Below are 24,604 nucleotides of genomic sequence, written 5' to 3'. Positions count from 1 at the left end.
GTTATTTAAATATAGGTCACACTGTGAAAAAAGTTTGAGAAGCCTGAGCTGAATCAGTTTTCCAAAGCCTTGCTATCCCACTAGCTTGGGTCTTTTGTGATAAATTCTCCTGGTCCAGATTGGAAGGGGCATGTAAATGGTGACTCCTTTGTAAGTGCTGGTGTCTTCCACCTTGCAGAAGGGACTCCCTCTGCAGTGCTAATCAGACGCGAGCAGCTGGGGTCTGCTGGTGCCGGGGGTTCAACCGGCAGAGAATCTGACCCCATCATTTCTAAACAGGCAATTATGATTGAAAAAATACTTTCCCTTAATACCCCAAAAGCCCAAAAGACTTTGTTCTTAATTCACTGGGAATTGAACTCAAATAAAGAGCCCAATGCTAATACAGAGAGATTTTGGGGTGGGGCAAGCTATTTAGGTTTTTTTTTAGGACTGTTTGGTGCTAACATTGTCTTCCTGTTGGCTGAATCACAGACGCTTTTTCTGCAAAAACCTTGATTACCTCAATTCCTTATTCCTTCCTTATTTCTTTAAAATGTCAACAAAATTATAACCATTATAATCATAATAAACAGTGATCCTATGCACCAATTCAAAGAATAAAGTCTGGCTCTGTACACAAAGTAAAGGTCTAAGACCACATCGTGCTTCAGTTGCACAATCTAGGTTCTCATAAAGTGCTTTAATATCCTTTTTGGTTTTTTCTCATGTTGCTTTTTTCTTTCCTTTTTTCCACTTTTTTTTTTTTTTGCTTTTGTATAATTAACATGGAAGTGACTGTTTTGTTTGAATAGTATTTGGCTTTTAGAAGAAAAAGAAATGGATACACTAGCCTGCTGTGACAGAAAAGAGTTGAATTGGTATTTAAACGAGGACAATTTCTGCAGACCTTTTTGACTATTAGATGAGATGCAGTTTAATTTTCATTGCTCTAAATTAGTCCTGTAGGAGGAGGCCCTCCTTTAAAGGCAAGGCTGATAATGAAACTCGGGGACTGATTCTGGGCTGGTATCAACGTACACTAATTCTGTCACATAGAGCTACCTCAGCTGAGGAGCTGCCCCCCGGTTTTTAAAAGACTCTCCTTTCATTCTCTAACCTATAATAGAAAAAGCAGAAAACCTCCTAAGCCAGGAGTGAGTCCAAAGAAATTATATAAATCATTAAGAGTGGAATGAATTGTTTCCTGTGATCTGCAGACAGCCAAGAGGCTGTTCCTGCCGGCGCGGTGCTGGGGCTCTGCCATCTCGGTGACGTCCCCACGCTTGACAGGTACCTGCTGTCCATGCAGAAGAAGCGCGGGGGAGCCGAGGCAGAGCAGAGGGAAACCCAGAAAGGAGGAGACACAGATATCTGATATTTATCCCGCTTTGAAGCAAAATTAGTGTCCTTGATTAAATTGCGGTGTGAGCATTTATTTCATCTGTGCTGGAAGGCAAGGTGGCCTGTGCTGCGTGTAATGGCTGGTCTCTCCTCTCCGAGGCAGGGAGTGGGTATCCAAACCCGTTTCGTGGTGACATTATATTTTCTGAAAGGATTAGGATCTGGAAGTGGCCCACATTTGCAGCTGCACTATTGTGATGTGCATTTATAGGTTCCTGCCGCCTTATGAATTCGTACATTTTATCACAGTGAACCAGCTTTTCCATTCCAGGTAGTAGATAATAAATAACTCCTACATCAAATAGTACAGGGAAACATTGAGTAGAAGCGGCAAAAGAGTATCAGTTAAATCACAGAATCAAAGTTTTTAGATGTCAACAAACAACCAGAAAGTCTACATTATGTAGTGGTCAGAAAAAAATTGCTGTAAGGAATGTATCAGTTCCTCTTGAGCTGTCCATCTACATCAGATCAATAGCCCTTCCAAGCATGGGACATTCAGGCTTTCAGCTTGAGAAATTGAAGTTCTCAAAATAAGTCAGGGTTGTAACACAAGTCCATCATTGTGTGTCACAGAAATGAAATGAGTTGTCTCCTGTTCGATTGATGACTGACATAAAGCTGGGAGGAAGAAAGGGGAAAATAAACGAGACACGGTTTTTTTGAAAAGTTGTTACGAACACTTCTGTCAAAAAGTTTACACTAAGGGATCTGCTTTCATTTTCATGTACATGCCTAGTTCCCATTACCGATAATAGGAGTTAGATGGTGAGGGGTGGGAGGAGGGATGTGCTGGGCGCTGCGGTACTGCTGCTACTCAGGGAGAGCACATGATAAAAGGAAAAAATGTAGATCAAGCATTTCTTACAAGAAAAAGAAAAGTATGGCCAGGGAATATATAACTAGTAGCTTATGATACTTTTAATTTAGCACTTGGTAATGACAAATGAGTAAATAGGCAGATTTTTGGCCCGTTGAAATACATAGACTTGAGTATAGCAGGAAGGAGCCCACATCTGAATCCAGTTGCGTGTTCAAGCTGTTAGTACGGGATCTAAGCTGCAAGCCTGGGAAGTGAATGCACATTTCCAGTCCCAATAGGAACCAGGTATGAATTTTGGCTGGAGATGTAAGTTCAGGCTTCAATCTATCCTAAAACGAGGAGGTTGCAGTTGACAGATCCAGGGCTGGTCCTACAGATGTTCCACTGACATTCAAAACAGCAATGCTGAAATTAATACAGCTCCTCCTGTCAGCTCTGCTCTGTGAAATAATATACATGAAGAATGTTCTGCAAATTTTTTAGTTTTATCAGTTAAAAAGGCCCTACAAACAGGCTAACAAAATCAATGCCTTATGCAGTTACTAGCTGAGCAGCTTGTTGATGTTAAAGGAAATAACTTTGTTATCCAAAGTACAAGTGCTCTTCTATTATCCCGGCTTTCAAAGTGATTGAGCCTGAAATGTATTCTACTGGTGTATATAGATACCCCTGCTACCTTGGAGACCAGGCAGTTTCAATACATTAAATATAGAAACTACAGTTTCCATTGCCTAGAGTGATAAAAATGGAGACAGGAACAACGGTTGTGCTTAGGTACACGGGAAACACCGAAACTGTGTTTCTAAACTTCTCAGAAAGTGGCAATTCCTTGTTTTCATTGTTTTTTATGGAAATAGCGGGTTTGGGTTCTGTAGGGTTGTTTAGTCTGGAGAAAAGGAGGCTGAGGTGAGACCTTATTGCTCCCTACAACTACCTGAAGGGAGGCTGTAGTGAGGTGGGTGTTGCTCTCTTCTCCCTGGTAACGGGCGATAGGATGAGGGGAAATGGTCTGAAGTTGTGCCAGGGCAGGGTTAGGTTGGACATTAGGAGAAATTTCTTCACTGAAAGGGCTGTCAGGCACTGGAAGGGGCTGCCCAGGGAAGGGGTCGAGTCCCCATCCCTGGGGGGATTTAAAAGCCGGGCAGACGAGGTGCTGAGGGACAGGGTTTAGTGGTGGGATGGCAGGGTTAGGCGAACGGCTGGGCTTGGGGATCTTAAAGGGCTTTTCCAACCCAAACGATTATTCTACGATTCTAAGTTCAGCCTGCTGGCTGGAGCAGGATGCTGAAAGGGAAGGGCTGTGTTGCTCAGGTTCTGCGTACTGGAGCCCTCAGGGATGTTGTCTAACTTCTTTGAGGCTCAGCTGGTCTGTAGGGTGGCCCTTTGCAATCACACCTGGTAGGGCGAGCTGTAGCAGACCTGTCTGTGAAGCTTTCTAATGCGTCTGAATCAAAACAGTTAGGTTTTGACCAGGTAGCATATAAAGTTTGTATCAGTAGATGTATAGGCAATACCTGTCGTCGTTAGGGATGCATAAAAAGGGTATGCATTTTCCTGCGTGGAGAAAGCAGTGTTTGCAAAATGTGAAGTGCACCTGGAAATTATAATGGTCAAAATAAATTTTTTTAAAAAATCAATATAATATTAAAAAAGCTATAAAAAATAATGCTAAGTTCAATAACATCAATTTGATTAGAGATTTGGTGCATCACATATACCAAAACATGATTACATAAAAGTGAAATAACAACTTTACACATCTCCTTGAGGAGTATCTTGTCTGTGATACTCTTATCAGAGAGGGTGCACCAGACATAGTTTACTACATTCACTTAATTAAATAAAATTAAAATAAACCTGATTGAAATGGAGTCAGATGAAAAGCTGCTGGATTTTTTAGTCTGTCTTGTAAAAAAGAAGAATTGGGACTTTGAACCAAGTAAACTGAAATACAGGAGATTCCATGTGAATATGAGGAAGAACTTCTTGACTTTGAAGGTGACTGAGCCCTGGTCCAGGCTGCCCAGGGGGGCTGTGGAGTCTCCTTCTCTGGAGATATTCAACCCCCTCCTGGACGCTGTCCTGTGCCCCCTGCTCTGGGTGAGCCTGCTTGAGCAGGGGGGTGGCACTGGGTGAGCTCCCGAGGGCCCTGCCAACCTCAACCGTTCTGTGTGATTCTGTGAAACAGGAATTTTTCTGAAAATAGTTTCATGAAATAAAACCTTGTTTCACATTGAATAAGTTGTTCACTGCATACTTCAGTTATGAATATTTTTTCACATTATTTTTTGCAAATCTGTTTGAATGACATTTTAGGTTTAAAGTATTTCAAATGAAGAAATCAAAAGGATTGATTATGGAATTAGTCATAAACTATGCTTTTATTTTTTCAAATGTTGTTCCTCTTGCTGCCCTTCCTCCTCTTCCAGAATATGATGAATCGTAGGTTGGCAAAGAATTTTACAGGTACCAAATCTGTGGGTTTACTGGTGTCTTTTGGAAGAAAACTACCTATAATAGGCTAAAAAAGCTGCTCAGGAAGAGCAGGCAGTCCTGTGCCTTGGGGAAAAATGACCTTTCTAGATCACTGCAATCCCATTTTGTCTATGATTCTACTTTAAGTTTCAAAGCATATTTTTTTTCCTGCTGAATTTCTTTTAACACATGCATGTATTTTTATAATGTATTAATACAAAGGACTTTTTAACTGAGCAAAAGCGCTTTCTAGATATACTATCAACTGTCACTGGCAAAATGTTGTTTGTTCGTTTCCGTGGTTTTTCCCCATGTGAAACCATACAAGATATAACGCCTTCTGGGGCATTACAGAGAAGAAGATAAACAATTGGAAGGGCCTTCAATCTTGTCATTCCCTTGTGTAACAGAGTGGTAGTTGTCTACTGTCAGCGAAAGCTCACTGCTCCTGGGAAAATTAACGCCTACCTAGGTCTAGCCTAAATTATACCTGGGAGACCCTTCGCAGCTTTGCACATGGGTATAAGTAACAATAAAATAAAATAAGTTTCTGTGTTGGGAACCTTGCACTTTTTGCAGTCCTTACAGCAGCTCTGACGTGGGATACTCAAGGTCTGTTTCTCCTCTGGTTTGTACCTTGCAGAGTTATTTCTGCCTGTGAAGTGTAGGTACAAACACTACACATTGTGCCCCCAGCACGCAACAGAGGATCAAACCATTATGTCTAAAGAGAAAGATGTATTCATGGTTTTCTCATGCTTGCCATGATCGGCTGCTTATTTCTGAGCTGTTCAGCTACAGATTTTCTGCATTCGACTTCAGACACTGCAGAAGAAGAACAGCTGGGAAATCAGTGAAGCAGCAGAGCAGAGTGGTTACAATAGAAAAAAAAAAAACCTTATTGAAAGAAAACTGTCCAAGGCAGCCCCATGGTGCCCTTTCACACTGAGACACTGTCCCAGGGAGCCCCCTGGGAAATTGCAAGACATATTTTTCCCTGATAACAATGTAAAAAAGCACAAAAGTACACATGGCATCTCGCTGTGTCGCGCTGCTTTAGGAAAGCGATACGGTGAGACTGTGTGCTTTGCCAGAGCTTTAATAACACTGCGTTCATTTCTAGATGTACAAAAAAAAAAAAAAAAATATAAAAATAAGTAAGAGCCTAGTACAAAAAATGGCTAGTGTCTCATAGAGGACTTGTTTGTTAACTACTGATGAGATCCTGTGTACAGTCATGCTGCCCTGAGGAGTTTATAATACCAGAGCCTGAGCCTACAACATTTCCTAAGTACTGCTGTGAATAGCCTTGTGGGACCACAGTAATTGAGGTAACTGTGTTACTTCTGGACTAGATCATGCAACTCTTACATCAGGCATTAAGCACTTACAAGAGTAGCCCCATTCACTTTACTGATGGCTTTTAGGCTGGAAAAATGTATTGTAATCACAAAGTTACTTACCCTTGAAAACTCAGGATACTCAGTTACTCAGGACAGAATGGAGAAACGCAAGGAGGTTAGCATAGAGAGCAAACAACAAATGAACTATATATAAAGCTAATCTCTCCTCTTCTGGTGATTTTGCTCCCACTTCCAGACAATCAAGCCCAGTTTTGCAAGGGACTGCCAAAAGACAGTGCTACCGTGTGTGCGAGTAGATTTAGCTCCAATAAATAGCTATGGGTTCCATCTAAATCCAGCCCCCTATAGTGTTACACTCCATCATGGACATGCCTCCAAAACACCTCCCGCTTTGACAAAAAAGTTGCACTGATGCCTGGACCCCTGAGGCTGGCCAGGACTGCTCCATCCTGAGTAGGGGTCTATTTCCCATATTAAAAGTCAGCTTCTTGGCAGAGGAGTGCTGAGCGTGGAAATCCATTAGGCTTGCCTATGTGCTGATGAAATCCTAGCCCCATGTAATATGCTATCTTGTACACTTTCTTTTGAAAAAAAAAAAAAAAAAAAGGATTTACGGCAATGGTGCCACCACTCCTGTAGCTTTGCACAACCTTGTAGTAAACAATTAATCTCATTTATAGGATTTTTTTTTTTTTTCATAAGGACTGAGAAGATATGCTGGGCAAAATTCACCTCTAAATGTGGCTGTGTTTCCATTTAATCAAACTCCACAGTGCTATTCCAGATGTCCATCCAGGGCAGTGCCTCGAGAAAGGTGTGCCATTGTACACAGAAAAAGGCGATACCTATGTCCTTGCAGAGAGACCCAGCAGCAGCGCATTGAGCTCTCTAGCTTCCAGAAGAGTCCCAAGTTCAAGTCTTCTCCTTAGTGCCTTCAGTGTTTGCTCAGTCTAGAATAACCTTTGGAAAGAGAGAGCAAATATTTGCAAATAGTTTCAAAACATTTTCACAAATATGCTCATTACATTCTTAATTTGGAAATAAGAATTTAGATTTTTGAACTGTATTTCTTCTTATTTGCCCTACAAGGCAATCACTTACTGAGGTCACAGTTCTCTCTGTGTTTGGATCCCTGTATCTCTGTGGTGTGATGTAGAAGAGACATCTTTGGGTTTCTTGTGGAGCTATGTGTGTTTATTCACGTTGATGTCATCATATAATCTGGTTTTAAATGATTTGTTGCAACCATTAGACAATGACACCTTTAGTGGTAATTACAGTTCTGTGTTCCTCCCTGAGTATTTTACTGATTAAAAATAATTATGCACCCAATGATCACATTTTTTCAGGAACGAAAAGATTATAATTTAGATTGCTTGTAGGGTCAGTTGTTTATTCTGTCACCTTTTTCAGGAATTTAGTAGTTTCCTTAGGAAACCTGAGAGCCGTTCTTGACAAACTGCTATAGTTTCACATCCAAGGTTCTGCCTGTTGTTTCTGGAGTTACCACTGTTGAGGACAGACTGATCTGGATGTCCTTTCAGCTTTGCTAGTTGTACTGTCTTTGCCCATGGAGGTTGGCAGGACCTGAGAGGATCACGCCTTGAGCAAGCACGTCAGACCCCAGAGCTGCCCCTGATGGGGCAGGAGGTCTGACCAGAGACCTCCTGGGGCTCCTTCCCACCTGAATTACTCTGCAATCTTATCACCTAAGTGAGAATTATTGCCCAGTTGAGCAGCTAAATTTTAATGCTTTGCTTACTGGGCAGAATACTAGTCAGCACCCACAGGAACGTGCAGACTGGTGGACCCTTAAAACTTGCAGTGCACTGCAAATTATTCATGTGAGGACCAAGTATGGACTATCCTGGTGATATGTCTCTGGCTGCTATGTTTAAGGGTTCTTTGTATGTACGTCAGTGTAAAATACTTAATTCTTTTGTAGCAACCTCTTTTTCTGGAAGACCTGTCTTCCTCCAGTGGATCAATTTGTCTAAAGGAATGTAATCTATATTTACTTCGCAGTGGGTACTGTAGCTCTCAACTCTGCTTTTAGCTGATTCAGCTCCTATTCAGCTTGCTTTGACCTCAGAAATATTCCTTGCTAACTGTCCTCCTGTTCACTCCAATTTGTACTGCCTAAATGCTTACTGCTGAGTGTCCCTCTGGCCATTTTGAAAGGTATTTCATCACACTACAATAAACGTGAAATACTGATGCACTCAGAACAGCAAAAAAAGGAGGAAAAAAATAAGCAGCTGTATATCGACATGGGACCGGACAGGGGCATTTATTACACTTTACTTTCATACCATTGTCTACCTTTGGCAAAGGAAGGTTCTAAGGGTCCCTGGTGGGCCAAGCCAATCAATACTACACAGGAGTTAAATTAGACCTCAAGTCAAGCACATATCTACCTTGGCTGGGATACCTCCAACCTAAAGTCCCTGGAAAATTTACATTTTTCCACTAAGTTAAACAATAACAGAGTGAAATGAGTGAGAAAAAAGCAGCTGTCTAGCCTGCATCTTGCTTCATTATCAAATGGATGTTGTCCAAACAGCAGCTAAGGTGCCTTACGAGAAAGACAAACAGGCTGATGTATAAGCAGGCCGGTAGTTATCAGGCACATTAAGTAAAAACAATTAAAAAAAAATAGTTAGTAAGCATGTAACAACATTTTTGAAAGATATCTCCTATGCGTCTTGTTATTCTGAAGGTGCTTTCCCCCCCCCCCCTTCCTATTCTCACAATATCTAAACTGGCTTTGTTTGCATGCGCGCAGAGATTTACTAATATTTATGCAAGTTATATTAATTTGTCAATGTAGAATATATTCATTGAATTTAGACCCCTAATTGAGAGGCCCAAAATAAACAGATCCCAGGTTGCCTTAGCATCTTTATACTCAAACTACCATAAGCGCTCAAGATGTCAAGTACACGGGAAACTGTAGGTGTAACCCTATGGGATCAGGACAAACGTTTTGAAAATGACAGCCTCTTTGGTTGGAAGACAGATTAAGGTGATTCAGGTCCTTGATGGCTGGGGAGAGAGGTCATACAAAGCTTTTGGTAGGAAAACCCCACCAGAAAAATACTCAGAAAAAAATGTTCTGCACAACCTCCGGTAAGTGATCTGCATTTGTTAGATTACAGGTTAGGAATGCTGGCCTATATAAAACAAAATAAAAATTGTAACCATGTACTAACAAACTAGTAACTAAACTGGCCATAATAGCCTTGAATTGGAAAAAAAACCCCAAACCACCAAGCAACCAAACAAAAACCAAACCACCAACAAACATCCCGCAAAAAAGGGAAATATTTCATGCAAAGGAGGACTGTGCCTTTTGCTAGTGCTATTGTATTACTCCATCCAGCAAGCCAGGTTTTTCATTCAACAGGAGTGAAGGCACGGTGTAGGTGCTTAATCTGTGCGAACTCTGTTGCTTTATTATTTTAATAATTTGAAATGTGTTCCTCAGATGTCAGCTCTTTTACTTCAAGCTCAGGCATGGCGAGCAAGCATGTCTATATCTTTTAAAAAAAACTTTGCTTGGTTTATTTCCAAACCAGCTCTTTCCTACCTGTTTGCTGGTGGAGAAAATGATTTTGAAATATGAAACAGGTAAACCTTAACCTGCCAGATGGCTCCTTCATGTAAGCAATTTAAATTCAATTTGTGGCAGAAAATACAGGCAACTTCTGGATCAATAGGTTGCATTCAGCAGAGCTGACACACAACACCTGATACATCGCCAACCTGGCTGGGCTCTCATTACTCATACCTGAGGGACTTCCCCTGGCTTTTATCATTAGGTAAAATCTCCTAGGATTACAGGTACTTAAAGCTAATTAGGTCTGCTCTGTTACCCTCCATTTGAATGCCCTCTGTTTCTGCAACAGCCAGTTTATTTTTGTATTTCTGGGAGATAATTGTGGTGGCACACGCCATGGAGGTAAAATGATAGCCTTGCACAAATGCCCCCCCTGCACGACACTGCCCGCGTGGTGCAGGAGAAGAGGGGTGGCGAGATAATAGCTGGAACAATAGCTGCTGCAGGTTTACCTTGTTCACTTTCTGGGCTTTTGTCAGACGTCGGCCTTCAAAGATGTAATTATGTGATTAAGAAAGAAGAGGCTGTAAACAAACAGGCCCCTGCTCCTCCCCAGCCATGTGAAGCCAGGCATGCCAATCCCCAAACCTCCTCCAAGCACGCGGAAGGCTGGCGGAGCCCTGTGATGTGCACGCACATCGGTCCTTCTCTGAGTGCTAACAGCACGCAAGTTATTAACACAAAAATCATTTTCCATACGCATATGTTTAACTCGGGTTCAGAATGAAATTTAATCATTGCTCAGATTTGTAATAATTATTATTATAGGTAGGGTTAAGTGCTGGAAAAATGGAGTTTTCATTTGCCATTTAACAATTCCCCCTTCTATCTGTGAGCTTTGATTCTCCCATTATTGTGTTTCCTACAAATATCCCAGATACTTATAAATATTCTATTGCACTGAATTTTATATGACCCTTCAGTTCTAACAGCGGAAGCTGCATTTTGAACTTAACCTAAAATCCAGTACAGTAAAGCCAATTTTTAAATGTAACCTTTCTACCAAGTGGTAAAGACAGTCATAAAGTCACCTATTATTGCTCAAGTCCCTCTTGACATATAATTAATCCATCTCAAACCCATTCAGAAATCCAGAGGCAGCAAATTTGCCCTTCCTGCATGCACAATCCATAGAGACAGGGCGTTATCCAGCACTCCCTGGCTGAGTGCAAACGTGGAAATATGTGTTGCAGGAAAGGGAGCACAGATGAAAATCTGGGAGACGCTCATCTTTTACTGTACATGAGCATGAGGGGGAAAATAACAAATTAATGACTGGGACAGACTCTCAGGTGGACAGTCTCCTTTCTTTGCGTCGTTATGAGAACTCCCGATTGTCCAGACTTCACACACATGGTAGATAAGTTGGTTGGATGGACCTTTGGAGAGTGTCTAGTTCAGTCTCAAGCTTAAGCAAGAGAGCTTTACCTGTCTAAGTCTAGAAAACCTCCACACGTAAGGTCCTGGAACTTTCAGAAATAAACCAGTAAGTCCTTTTTGACACTATGGTATTTTCCAATAAATGATGCCATCATCCTGAGGAAATGTAAAGTAGTAGCTCTGAGGACAAAGGAGATGTCAAAATGGGCTAAAATAAAGTTATAAGCAAGATAGGTTATTTAACCTGGGCTTTGACCTTTGTGTGCTCTCAGAAGGAAACAGAAAATCTCTCTGAAAACCAGAATTCTTGCTACTGTAGGCAGGTTCATTGCAGTCCTGAATGCAGCCCTATAAATTTATGCTGTGTCTTCCAGCATCAACCAAAAATTGTTAAATGCCATGTAATCTGCTTCTTATAAGTAGTCGAAACTAAAACTGCAAATTTCCCAAAGCACAAAGGAAAGGAGTTATGACTCTAGGAAAAGGTGAGGAAGAGGGTGAGGATTAGAAATGCTCTATGATATTTTAAAAAACCCCTAAACAACTCTCCACCATTATAACTATATTCTCAGTCTCTGAAAAGAACCTTACGTGCTGTTGCCATCCTATAATCATTACCTGTCCTTCTGTACATCTTTAGAAACCACCAATCATTGTAGAAACTAGACATTGATATTACATGAAAATATGTTTGAATAGACTGTAAATTGGGTATATTGAGAATAATGTAGTCCTCCCATGTGTTTCCTTTCACAATAATCCCTCAATATATGGCATTATCCAAACCCATTATTGAATATAAAATTATTAAGTGTGTCACTGTTGTTTCCACAAAGTTATGAATCTGCTGTGCAATATCCTTGTGATGAAACATCACTTCTCTTGTTTTATTGACTAGAAATAGCTGAAGTTTAGAAAGATTAAGATCAAAACTCTCACGTAAATCTAAGTGCCCAAATCAAGACATTTTCAGTGTTGCTGGGATTTTTACAGATCTCAAAATGACCAAAGTGTGGGGCACTCAGCATCTCGGGACAGGAAGGTCCTTGAGGACAAGGATACACGTTGCTTTCTCATGGGAACTGGCATAAATGACTCGCTGGTCTTCACTTACCAACTCTGCACAGGCAGAGCCCAGTTTTCCAGGGTGTCATTCAGGCTCTTAAGCAGCGGCAAGTCTTTATTCCTCTCGTGGTTCCCTGACACACGGACTGCACAACTTCCAAACCCTGCAACAAATGAGGCAGGGACTCCACACACAGAGCTGTGTTAATTACTTAGACCTGAAAACGCTGTGGAATTTATATGTGATCTTGTAGCCATTTGCCGTATCATAACACATATGCCCCAATCCAGCAAATCACTTTAGAAAGTGCTTAAGTTCAGCCCGTCATTTCAAATCAAGCTTTAAGATCAACCTTGACTCTGGAATGATGTAAGTGAATTAGCCTGGAGCCTTAATGTAGTCGTCTTTGTATGATTTCCTTTATTTTTTAAAAAAATAAGCAAGGGGTAAGAATAATTTCAGCAGTTGCGGTACCATGGGGTACCATACTGAACTGGCCACAGGTCTTGGGCAGAAGTGGAAAATTTAGAGCCATGGCAGAGCTGAGTTAATGAAGTAGCTGCAGAATTTGTCTGTACGGACCAGCCACTGGTCGGGCTGACACACACGTGCTTCACCAATGGTATTTTATGGTGTTTGCAAGAGGAGATGCACAGACACTGGTTTTGTGAGCAATGCTGCCAAAGGTGATCTCTGGCACGTGGTGCCTCCTCCTTACCTCCAACACCAGCTTTCTGGCGGCGTGCTGGCAGACTGCCTACAGATAGCAAATGAGAAATGAGCAGTAGTGTCTGCCCAGGCTGACCTGGGACAAGTTTGACCTCAGAATAAGGCAGTAGTGGCTTCGCAGATATAACCTCAGTAGTGGCTTCGCAGATATAACCTCATGGTGATCTCTTTTAGGCTGACGCTGGGAGGGAAATATTCCTTACTGGCTCCAAACCCCATCACCCTTTGCTCTTGCCTCTCTTGTCTTCGCTCCTGACTGCCTGTGGCTACCCTGACTTTCTCGGTTTGTTTCCAGTTCCTCAAGCCCTTCACTATATCGCTACTACCTCCTCTGTTTTCCTCATCTCCCCATCCCTCCCCAAGCAGGACAGTACATCCCATAGCACAGCGCAGCCTCCGCAGCCGGAGCGCGAGGTTGCTCAGGAGGCCTCCGGCAATGGCACCGGCTGCAGCGGCGCGTGCAGCCCAGAGGTGAATGAGCCGTGCTCCCTACTTGTGAAACCTTTTGTGAATCTCATTGCAAATTCTGAGCGCGTTCGGAGGCCTATGGCTTGGCCGTGTTTGGGTGAACCTTCAGGGGAACAGTAAAACAGCGCAAGTCTTTGGCATTGCAAATGTTGCTCCTGCGGGAGCCAACGTCACAAGTCAAAGGAGGGGGGCACCAGGGCTTTTCAAAAAATAATTAAAAACATTCTTAGTGTAAAGAAAGATTTCAGGAAAAGGAATAATTATTAGACCAATTAAAATGAATAAGAAAATAAAGAATTGGGTTTTAGGCATGTAGTCCTTCATCACTGCTCAGCTTCTGTCTAGCTCTGCTGTAACAGCCCTATCACTGCTTTAATGTTCTAACGTGCAAAAAAACCCACCTGATTTTCCCTACCATCAATATGAAAAATAGCTGAATAGTTTATGCTGAATTCTTCCAAAAATCAGCCCTGACATAAGCACTCGGGATCCAGCCAGAGCGATTACCAGTCTGCAGTATCATAAGTGACAGAAAACAGGGTTTTCTACTGGAAGGCGTTAGGCATCCCTACGTACACACGCAGGGAGAGAGAGGGAAAAAAGAAAATGAGAGACAGAGGGAACATATGTTGTAGAGAATCCTGCCTCTCGTAAAACTGCTGTTGAGTCAAGTAACCTGTTTAAAAACAATGTATTCCTCTAACTACAGCCACCTGGCTTGTAATTATAGTCCTCATTAGAAACTGCTACAGGTCTTGAGTGATTAGTTATTGTTTATAAACTGTTCAACTGTAGACCACCTGTTTTCATCTACTCCAGCACCTTCTCCTTGCCTTGCTGCATCATATCTATTAATAGAAAAGCACCTGTTTCCTGACAGTGCAAAACCAGAGATAAACACGTATCTGTAAGCAGCTGGGGGGAAGGTCTTCGTGAAGGACAACCAAATATATTTGTTGCTATTAAGCTGTCTCTAGTCGCAGTTAGGGCATTTGATGAAGTTGCTTTGCCTCGCGTCTCTCATGTACGTGTAGCCTCCCCAGCAACTGACGTGGTGCTCTTGGAGAACATTTATAATTAGCCCTCAAGAGATTGGGAAATCCAGAGAAATAAAACATGAGAGTTGAATCCTGGCACTAATTGCTAAAAAGTTAAATGCTCCTACATGCAAAGCCCCCAACACGAAAGGAAAGGTGAGTGGCATGATGTGCAGATGCAGGAGGTGAGGCATGAACGCCGCTTGCCTTAAATACACAAGGATCACTGCGGCCCCACTGGCAAAGGCAAAGAGGAGGCACTGATTTTCTTAAGGCGATTCAGTCATGTAGACAACAAACTCATGCTACAGTTGAAATATTTAGAGCCAAATTCTGCTCTGAGTCACACTGACTTCAGCTGATTTATTCTCAAGCCTAACCAGCGTAACTGAGAGCAGGATTTGGCCCTAGATGGCTAAACTATAAATAGTTATCCCATCATTAGATTTCATATATGTCCATGAGTGGCATACAAGATTTATTTTTTGTTTTTAAAGGGCTGAGTTGTCTACCTGGTTTTGAACAGAAAGCGAGTTCTGTCTTCGAGACTGTCAGTCTGGGAGAGCGGACACATGAGTGGAGAGGCAGAGCTGGAGGCACAAAGCTGGAGCGAGCGTGGTAGCTCGGTGCGGAGGAGCCGGCTGTGCGCTCGGAGGCGGGAGGCAGCAGGCTGTGCCATGTGAGGGGCACACCGAAACCAGGACACCTTCAGCCCTGCTTAGACAAGGAGAAATGGGACCCTTTTGCAGAGGAATGCAGTCAGTTTTTAGGGACAGCATCGGGCATTTACAACACTTTAAATCCCAGGCGATGCAGAGGGCAGTGGGGGCTGCCATCCTCTAATGTAACGGTGGGAGATGCCACCTTCCTAGTCCCTCAGAAGCCCTTTCCTTGCTTTCTTTTAAGCACTTGTGGCCATGCCTTAACCCTTACCCAGTGTAATATTTGCTGTGGGCCTCCCCTATCAGCCAGCGTTGTATTTAGGAATGCTCAGGCTCCCCATGCGCTGCCTTTCTTCTCCTTAAGAACCAGACCAAAAGCTGCCTGTGCATGTGACCTGTAAGTGTTCCACAGTAACACAATAATTAGTCTTCTGAGGAGAGTTTTTGGAATTTGCTGATCATCCTTAAGGACACAATATTGCTCATAGCCAGTTGGTTTTGCTTACTCATTTATTGGGTAACTGATAGTTTCCAATATGAGATGGCACATCATGAAAAATTAGGGGATAACAGAGTCTCGCTAGAAAGCCAGGAAAGTTTTCTGTACTAAGACACGGTGGCATGATGAACAACCTAGTCATCACCCTGTGTTCCCACACAGCAAATGTTAGGCACCTGTGCATAGCAGTGAATCATCCTATTGGTTGTTTATTCATGACTGAATATGTTCCCAGACCTATTTCTTGGTATTTGACCATCTCCAATGTTCCTTTGCTCACTGCTCTTCCTCAGAAACAAAATAAAACTTTCACTTTATGTGAAAAAGGCACAACTAAAGCCACCAGCATTATGCAAGTAAGCTGAGAAGAACATATTTCTCTGCTCGCTATTTAAATGATAGCTACGCTCCCATTCATTATTGCAAGGAACCTGTAAAACCTAACTCCCAGCAGAGCCTCGGGATGTGCAGCATCAAACCTGTCCACCCAAAGTCCCCCAAGTACACTGAGTCACCAAAGGATTTACATACATTTGGCTGAATGAATGGCAAATAATTTGGTATCTTAGAAATTCAGCAGTGGGACTGAGATTTTTCTGGGCACAGGATCATCACAGTCTATCCTTTTGTTGTTTTTTCAGCTGTGGTTGTGTTGAAACCTGTATGCTGTGAAGAGGGAGGCTACGCAGCCTTTTGCAGACAGATGTTAATGAGGCACTTTCTGAGGTTGTGTGTGTGTGTGTATATATATATATATATAAAAATAAATTTGGGCTCACCACTGCTGTCTCTACTCACAGCTTTGTGACTACTGGATCACCCAGTAAGAAGAGTGGGTAGTTATTCATTGCAAAATACTGTGTGGGTAGACTGTAAATAGTTCATGGTGGCAGCAGTCATAATTCGTTTTGGTGTTGGTTTTGTTTTTTTTTTTAAATGTGCTTACCTGAAGAAAAATATCAAGTGAAAGGAGCATAATTTGACAAAAAAAGTGAAACACTAGAGCGTGCAAAAGGAAGAGGTCTCAGCTGGGCTCTAGCAGGAGGGTTCAGCCCCATGTCATGTCACAGCCCAGTGTAATAACTCCAGGGTTGCACAGGTGCCTGATGGTTCCCATTAAACACCAAACTTTGCTCATCCATCACCCTTGCAGGGCTACCAGGGAGTCCCTCTGATTGCATGTGAGAGGTGTGGATATTTTGGTTGGACGCAGACTTCTTGCACTCGGTGGCTGCTCTGCTGTGTGATCCTTGGGGGTCGGCTGAGGCATGGCCCCCACAAGGGCATCTTGGCTGGGCGAGGAGATGCCAGGCTCTGCGATTAGGCACTGTGCTAAATGGGGAGCCATCTGAAGCAGCCGGCAGGACACGCCAAGAGCTTGGCAGGGCTGAGCTACCTACTGCCAGTCCGCAGGCTGACCCCACCTTGAAGGGGATTTCACTGGCAAAAGCCAAAGCACTTTTGAGGTTCCTATTTTTGAAGTGAACATCTAGATTAGTCTATGCTGAAAAATAGAATGGCAGGTCATCTGCCTTTTTCAGAGCCGTACTTATGGCCCTGGGTAAAAATAATGACATTCCAACCCTTGCCTAAAAAACCCCCACCCAAATAACCCTCTGAACACAGTTCCCAAACATAAATGCGTTTTAGATTCTTAGAGGTTTTATCCATTTCCCCTTCCAAATATGGGAAACGACTGTTGCAATGACAACATCATTGTGCTGGAACAGTAGTAAAAAAGTAAATAAATAACAATAGTTACCTCTTTATTGTCTTACTACAGCTTTTCTGCTAGCATGTGGGCAGATACGTATACAGTTGGGTATCTAGCAATAGGAGCGTGTAAAAAACAAAACCCAACAAAAGACTGAAAGGTTACAGAGCAGCACAAAGGGGTCTCTTTTTAAAGTGACTAACCCAGTTGATTTCAATACGAGTTTGGAAAATAATCAAAAGTTCTCAGTTGTGAAGCACTGGCAATAGGGTCTGCAGGAAGCACAGATCTTCCTTGCCCAGTGGGTTACCGCATGTTTGGAGAAATCAGAACTTTTCTGAGCTGGTGCAACCTCTCCCTTTGAAATCTTTTGCTTGCTGTTTCTTTTTTAAAGGTGTTAAAGAAATATGACTGTAATTAACAACTGACAAAATATCTGGGCTTGAACTGAAGTGGGAAATCACAGAGGTTACTTATTTCCTCATGCTTTTACCATTTGTTCTCTTTTCTCGAGGAAGTTGAAAGACCTGAGGTTCGAACTTAATAAGGCCCCATGCCGTTTCTAAGAGTATTTACAACACGCAAAAAATAAGCCAGCACATTTCTTATATTTAAATTTGTTTTCAGTCATCTAAGCTATTACACAGTATGCCATCCCTAAACCTTTTGTCGCAAGCAGTAAATGTTTCTGAGACAAGGGAAAGAATGATGTGTTCAACTACTCTAGCTGCTTGAGCCCAGGAAAGCGACAAAACATTGGTGTGCGTGCAATCCCCACATCCCAGCTTGTTTCAGCGTCACGAAAATGGAGCAGCCTCCAGCTCATGGCTTGTGCTTCGGGAGGCGTGTGCTGGGAGGGAGCCCCTGGGGCACCCCTGGGTGGATGGCAGCAGCTTTCTTTGACAGCTGAAGCTTCACGGTGCTGCAGAACAGAGAACGGCGTAGGGTTTATTAACCACAGTTCCTTAAAATTTTCTAGGGTCTGCCCTAAGCCCCCTCCGTTCAGTGGGAAGCTTTCCATTTCTAGCGGTGGGGAATGAGATTAATTCCTCTGAGCACTGGTTGGATAACACCTGCTCTAGAAACCATCTCAGGAGTTCAGTTTTAGCATGATTAAATTCTGGTCCATATCTAATAGCTTGGTGTGTCATGGAACAAACCAAACCGGCTCAAATCCTGGAAAATCTCTGGATGCGGTAGCACAGAGCTCTGCAGAGCCGCAGATGCAAAGCAAATTTGTCAGCGCAGGGCTTCGTGTGTGTGATAACCAAACAAGCTGAAATGCGCTCTTCTAACATGTCCTTACATATCCTAAATAAACAGCATTACAGAAACCTTCCCAGTGAATCTGTCTTTTGGATTCCTTCTAGTTCTGGAGAGACTTTATCTTTTTAAGCAATTCCACACGGAAGGAACGCCTGAAGCTCTCGGTGACACTCATTAGTGTTCTTTGGATGGCATATTGGGGAAAACTAGTTTTGTTTTGTTTAAATTCCTTTTGCAAACAAACGTTAGCACCTACAAACATCAAATACACCCGTGTCCATCAGAACGCCACCGGAACGCAGATGAGACATTTCATCCAGTCCTCTACTGAGTCACTGTAAAAATAACCCCACCAAGAACAGCTGACCAGCACTTACTTTCGTGGCAATCTTTTCTTCTTCTTCTTTTTTTTTTCTTTTTCAAAAAAATAACTAAAAAATACATTTTAATGGAAATGCGCAGATTGAGAAGGGTTCTTAGATGGAAGATCCAAGTCATTATTAAAAAACCAAAACGGTTACGTGGACGCGTATTTGCCATGGAAACCTTGGAAACAACATAAATATGAATCATGTTGAAAGTGAGTGGGCACAGAGTGGTGCAAAGGGTCCTGTTTGCCAGCCTGAGCTGAATGAGAGCCGCTCGCCGTCCACACAGGACGCTCAACAGAGAGCGTGCCACAGGGCTCGCCACGGCCAAGGTCGCATTGCCATAGACACAGCATCTGGTTAATGCGCAGTAGGGTGTTATGAAGCAAAATATGCTGGTCCTCAGCTCCACTGCTGCCAACAGTGATTATTTTTTCTCATAATATCATGTTTTCTAATCGACCAAGTGACCCTCCAGCCACTGGGCAGTTATGCAGCTGCAAGGACTGTGAGTAAGTTAATTCCTTTGAGAAGCATAAAGAAAACAAGCCCAAAATAGCTTCTAACAGGCGTTTTTAACATCTGCCTGCATTTACCACTTCTTTTTCTAGATTTCTCTCTACTCTTCCCACTGTATTGGCCAAGATGGGTTCCAATGGGTTGACTGCTTCTTAGCTTTCATGGGTTGTACTGATGAACACAGCTGAAAACTGCTTGCAAGAGTTTCTTTAGTAGCTGTTTGCATTTTAAGTAGACAACAAGGTTAATTCCTCATTTTTGTTACTCTAGAAAAAAAAGCAAAAAAAGCTCTTCACACTCTTGTTACATTTCCCTTCAGTCAACCAGCTTTATTCTTTTCTTCTTTGTATATGCATTTAAGTGTCTTAGTATCTAAGAGAGCCATTCAACTTGAGGCCACCTAGCAAGATTTTAAGATAGAAGAGCTATGGATTCAGATGATCAGCCAAAATACTGTATCTTCTATCACTCGTATGACTACTTGTGGGTACAGATTCTCCAGCCATGATGTGATTCTGGACTGGCAACTGATTTTTAAAGTGGCTTAATATGCTTTGATATTTATCATCTCAGCTGTTTCCAGCGATATACGATATTGGCCAGAATGTGTGCATAGGGATCTGTAGAGCTGTAGGTATTAGACTCTCAGAAGAAACAGTCCCCGCATGGCTTCGGAGTACAACTGCCAGATTGTTTATTCTTTCAGATATCCAACTCTACAAACTTGCAGGTTTTCTATCATTTTCTCAGTTGGTAAATATTACAAGGGGTTAGAGAGAGACAAAAAGTGGGCCCAATATCCAAACATAGGTCAAAGAAAAGAGGTCCCAGGTCCCAGTACTTAGACTACATAACTGTCCTTGCTCTGTGGTTCTTGATGACCTGTGACCGTGCCTAAATGCCAGAATTTTTGAAGCAGAAGGTTAAATATCCTGTATATTGTTAATGCTAATTTGTCCACAAATTGTTTAATTTACTCACTGAAATCACAAATACTTTTTGGATCTAGTGTACATTTGCCATTTTCCTAATTTAAAGTTTAATCCTCCACATCTGGAGGACAGATTCTTTGTTTTAGATTTCAACGAGTGGGTAAACTATTTCTTTTGAAAGATGAAAAATAAGGCAAAAGTTAAAAAAGAAAAAAAATATGATTATTAGAAAATGTAAAACAATAAATATAAAAGAAAATATAATTATTATTTAAAAAACCAAAACAAGGCATGGCAAATGGTTCATACAGACATTCTGTAAGGACTGCTTACATTCAGAAAACCAGATGTACTGTCTTTTGTGTGCTGGGATATCTCTCACTGAATGCCATGGGAGGTACGGTAGTTGATTCAAAGACAACTTGGACCACACCAAGAGTGAACAACAAGTAATCCTCCATGTAGTGAAACCAATACTTTTTCTATGGATTTGTGATCTGAGTTTGCCTTCCCAGTTGTTTTCTGTGATGTTTATCAGGATTACACTCACCTTCTAGCTTTTCTCTCAGTTGGGACATAACTCCTCCACTGTTGGCCTATTTTTTATGAAACATAAAAGTATAGGTGTTCTTCTATTCTGATTTGGCTAAAATTGACCGGAGGGTGAAGCTGTTAAAAAAGAAAGGAAAGAACTCACGAGTTTCCCTCTGATTAAGAAAGTAAATAAACCAAGTAAGTAAGCAGCATCAAGACTTTTCAGAAGCAATTCATCCAGTCGAACCTGGATGGAAATTAATCACAATTTCTTCCTCTCCGAAGTAATGCCATGCTGGGTCAGGCCATTTAGCTCTGTCTCTTGTCTCTACCTACGGCAAGTGTGAGCTGCTTGCAGGAAAGGTCTGATTTTGGGCAAGGCACATGGGGTTATTTCCCAGAAGACTCCCTGACTCTTCCTTGACCTAGAGGGACTATGCATATCGTTATGCTTAATAGTGTCTGATGGACTATTCTTCATTGAGTTTTCCAAGTTGTTTTTTGAAACTATAAAACTTTTGGCTTCTACTACATCCTAGGGCTCCATAGTTTAACTATTCACGATGTAAAAAAATTGTTTTACCTTCTTGGTACCTTATACTGTGAGGATGCAAGTGGAAACAGCATGAAAACAGGGACATTCTTATTCTCTAATTATACTGTACCTGTCAGAAAAATTCCTGAAGGCAGGGAGCTGAACTAACAAAGACCCATATGTCCCATACATTCACTCTCACGGTAAGTCTCACAAACATTTCAGAGGTAAATTTGTCATAATACCTGTTTGAGATTTTATGCTACTTGAAAGGATGAGTGATTGAAAGTCTCATGAACAAACAATAAATATAGTCTTAGAGAATGTCCTTTGGTCTTCCATTTGGTTTTGATTTTCTTTATCTTTTTCAGAAATCTAGATTTGAGCTACACGTAAGAGGGACACTTTTTTTTATCTTTGCTGAATTTGGGTCTGAGCCATGGGGTGGTGGTCTTCCCGCCACTGAAAGACATTCAGTTAAATAGTGCATTTTTAAAGACATTTTAGAGATAAAGAATAGCCTCCACCATCAAACTAGGAGCTGAAAAACCCTTCAGGTTAGGAGGATGAGGCATCTCATTGAAGAAAGTAGTATAAGCTTCTCCACATGTGAGTAATTTAAAACTGGAAATGTCTGAATTTCAACATTTATAGGTAAAGTCAGCATTCATTTAGAACACACAAACACAGTAAAATAAAGAGAAGTCAGTTTTGGACATGCTACTTTACCACATCAGCTGCTTCAAGCTCTCTTGATGGTTAAAGCCAGAATATCTAACTTTGCATTTGTTCCAGCAGTTCCTAATGGACAATAACTTGCAAAGCTTTTGTTGGTCACTGTGGTGTGGAAAACACCTAAATTCCCTACGAAAGTGCTCTTTATGCCCATCAAAAAGTCCATGTGTGAGGCAGCTTGCTCTATTTGAACAACACTTAGTAAGCACGGAGCAGTCACTGAGGTAGCATATTTCAAATCCTATGACATTTTTAGATGGAGAAAAGCTACTTTAACTAATTTTAAAAAATATTGCTTCCTACTGTCTCTCTAGAGAGGGATACAAATTCCTCTTCCATATTATCATTTGGAGTATTGCCAGCTTTTGCCAACAAAACATATTCTGCTGCATCCCTTTCTGGAAGGGCTTGGAGCCCAAAAGTTGCTGAGTCCATGTCCTCTCTGTATGGGAGAATACCGTTTCTTACAAATTATATATGCATTTTTACAGGCTGCAGTCTTTATGGAGACTTTTCCCAGTTATGCCCCAAATTATCTGGTCCATTAAAAAAAATTCACATTAGACATTCCTTACTTATCTCCATGAGATTATATGATGCATACTACAATTTTCCTGAAGGTGCTCACATTTCTGATTGGTTTATTAATTTGTGTTTATTGTAGGTACTCTGGTATAATGTTTTATCTTAATTAGTATTTTTATGCCCACTATATTAAGTACGTATGTGGCCAGTTTTTTATGCTGCATGTCTTTCTAGTGCAACCAAGGTTTAGTGTTTTACTTCAAGAGGGAAGATTTATAATCAAATTAAAAGTAATTACATACACATTTTGCTTCAAAACCAAACTATTTTGCATTAGCATGAGATGATGTTTTAGGTTCAAATCCATAAGTTCTTAGTCTGATAAGCCTCCTGTTGACCTCTGTATGATATGAACTAGCCTTAAATTCTTAGGATAAGGTCTGAACTTTATTTTTCTTTGCAGAAATAAAGCAGCTTCTTGGGCATTCATTGCAGATAGAATTTCATTCACCTCTTTTTAACAAGAGATGTTTTGTTAGTATAGGACTGGTAAATATGCAAAAAATAATACCTATTTCCAGAGTAAATCTTTTGTGGTTTAGATGTGGGACAAGATTCTGTTACCTACTGTCATGCTCAAGAACTATTTCCTTTCTTAAGTGAGCCCCTTACAGTCAGGTCCGATAGGAGTAGCAAAGCACTAAAGCACTGCTTTGTGCTTGTTGGTTCTCCATGGTGGACACCCATATAATTAAATGCCTACTGGTTAATATTATTTTTTGCAAATTTATTCAGGGGATACTTTTCAGCTTCAACATAGATTAGACTCTTTTTTCTCTAGTTTATGTATTTCTGTTCTGGGTAGAGTTAAGATTTGTTTGAATCTGATATTTTCATTCCTGAGAAGCTTAGAAAATCAGGGTGGTTTTCACTACATGTTGTTCATCTTCTGTTCTGCAAATGAAGTGGCCAGTTGACCCTGCCTGATCGGAGTGATGTCTTAATGTTTGATAATTCCAACCAGTTGAAGGGAGTTACCTTCAGTCAGTTAAAAGAGAACAAGTTTTTCAATGTTTTGCCCTTTAGTATTAAAATTCTAGTCTTCACATCGGCTGCTTTAGCTGGGCACGCTGCATTTGCATTCATGCAGAAACACTTCAGTCTGTAAGCTAGGAGTTCGGCTCGCAATGAGGAGTGAGCTGTAAATTACCCACCATTGAGTTGCTGAGTCACTTGAATACTTCAGGCTGCTCTAAATACATGATCCAGTGGGGTTGCTGAATTTTCCTAGGCTGTTTTTCAGAAGATCCTTGTGTCACGGTCTCATTCTAAATATGATTTTTTTTTTTCTTGAGAAGTATTTAATTTGAGATTTCAGTAGTGAAGAGAATTGAGTAGAGACATTTTAAGTGCTGCTTCGTCTATCATTAGAGACACCAAGTGACACAGGAAAAGATAATGAACATAGAAAGAGCCCCCAAAGCACTTTTAGATCGTTTCTTGAGAGTCAGCAGGCCAATATTGACTTTGATTAAGCACTCACTTTGGTCCCATTAGTTTGGCAAACTGTGAAACAAAATTGAGCGTCCTCTCCAAGTTGGTTTTGCATAAACTCTTTTACAACTTCAGTTCTCAACTTTAAAACATCTCGAGTTTGGAGGGGTTTATTTTAAATTTTTTATCCTCAAGAAAGATGTCCTTTTATTTATTTTTTTTTTAAGAATTCATAATCTGAAACTAACAGAAGCTTTTATGGTATCAAGAAATGACACTTAACAATCTTGGTTTGTGTCTCAAAACTGCAGAGGAAAGTAATGATACGTGTTTCCTTCTCATGAGTTTGTGTTTCTGTGGTTTAATTTCCAGATTTTAAATCAAAGGGCTAAGTTTCGATACGATTTTCTGTGGTTGCTGAATATTGTGGTTATATACACCTGTGAAATTGTCTGCCAGTTGTCAGGAAAAGGCTCT

This window comes from Egretta garzetta, unplaced genomic scaffold (genome assembly GCF_000687185.1).
Source record: "Egretta garzetta isolate BGI_Z169 unplaced genomic scaffold, ASM68718v1 scaffold197, whole genome shotgun sequence".
NCBI classification, from domain to species: domain Eukaryota; kingdom Metazoa; phylum Chordata; class Aves; order Pelecaniformes; family Ardeidae; genus Egretta; species Egretta garzetta.
Note: the sequence above shows the minus strand (reverse complement) of the source record.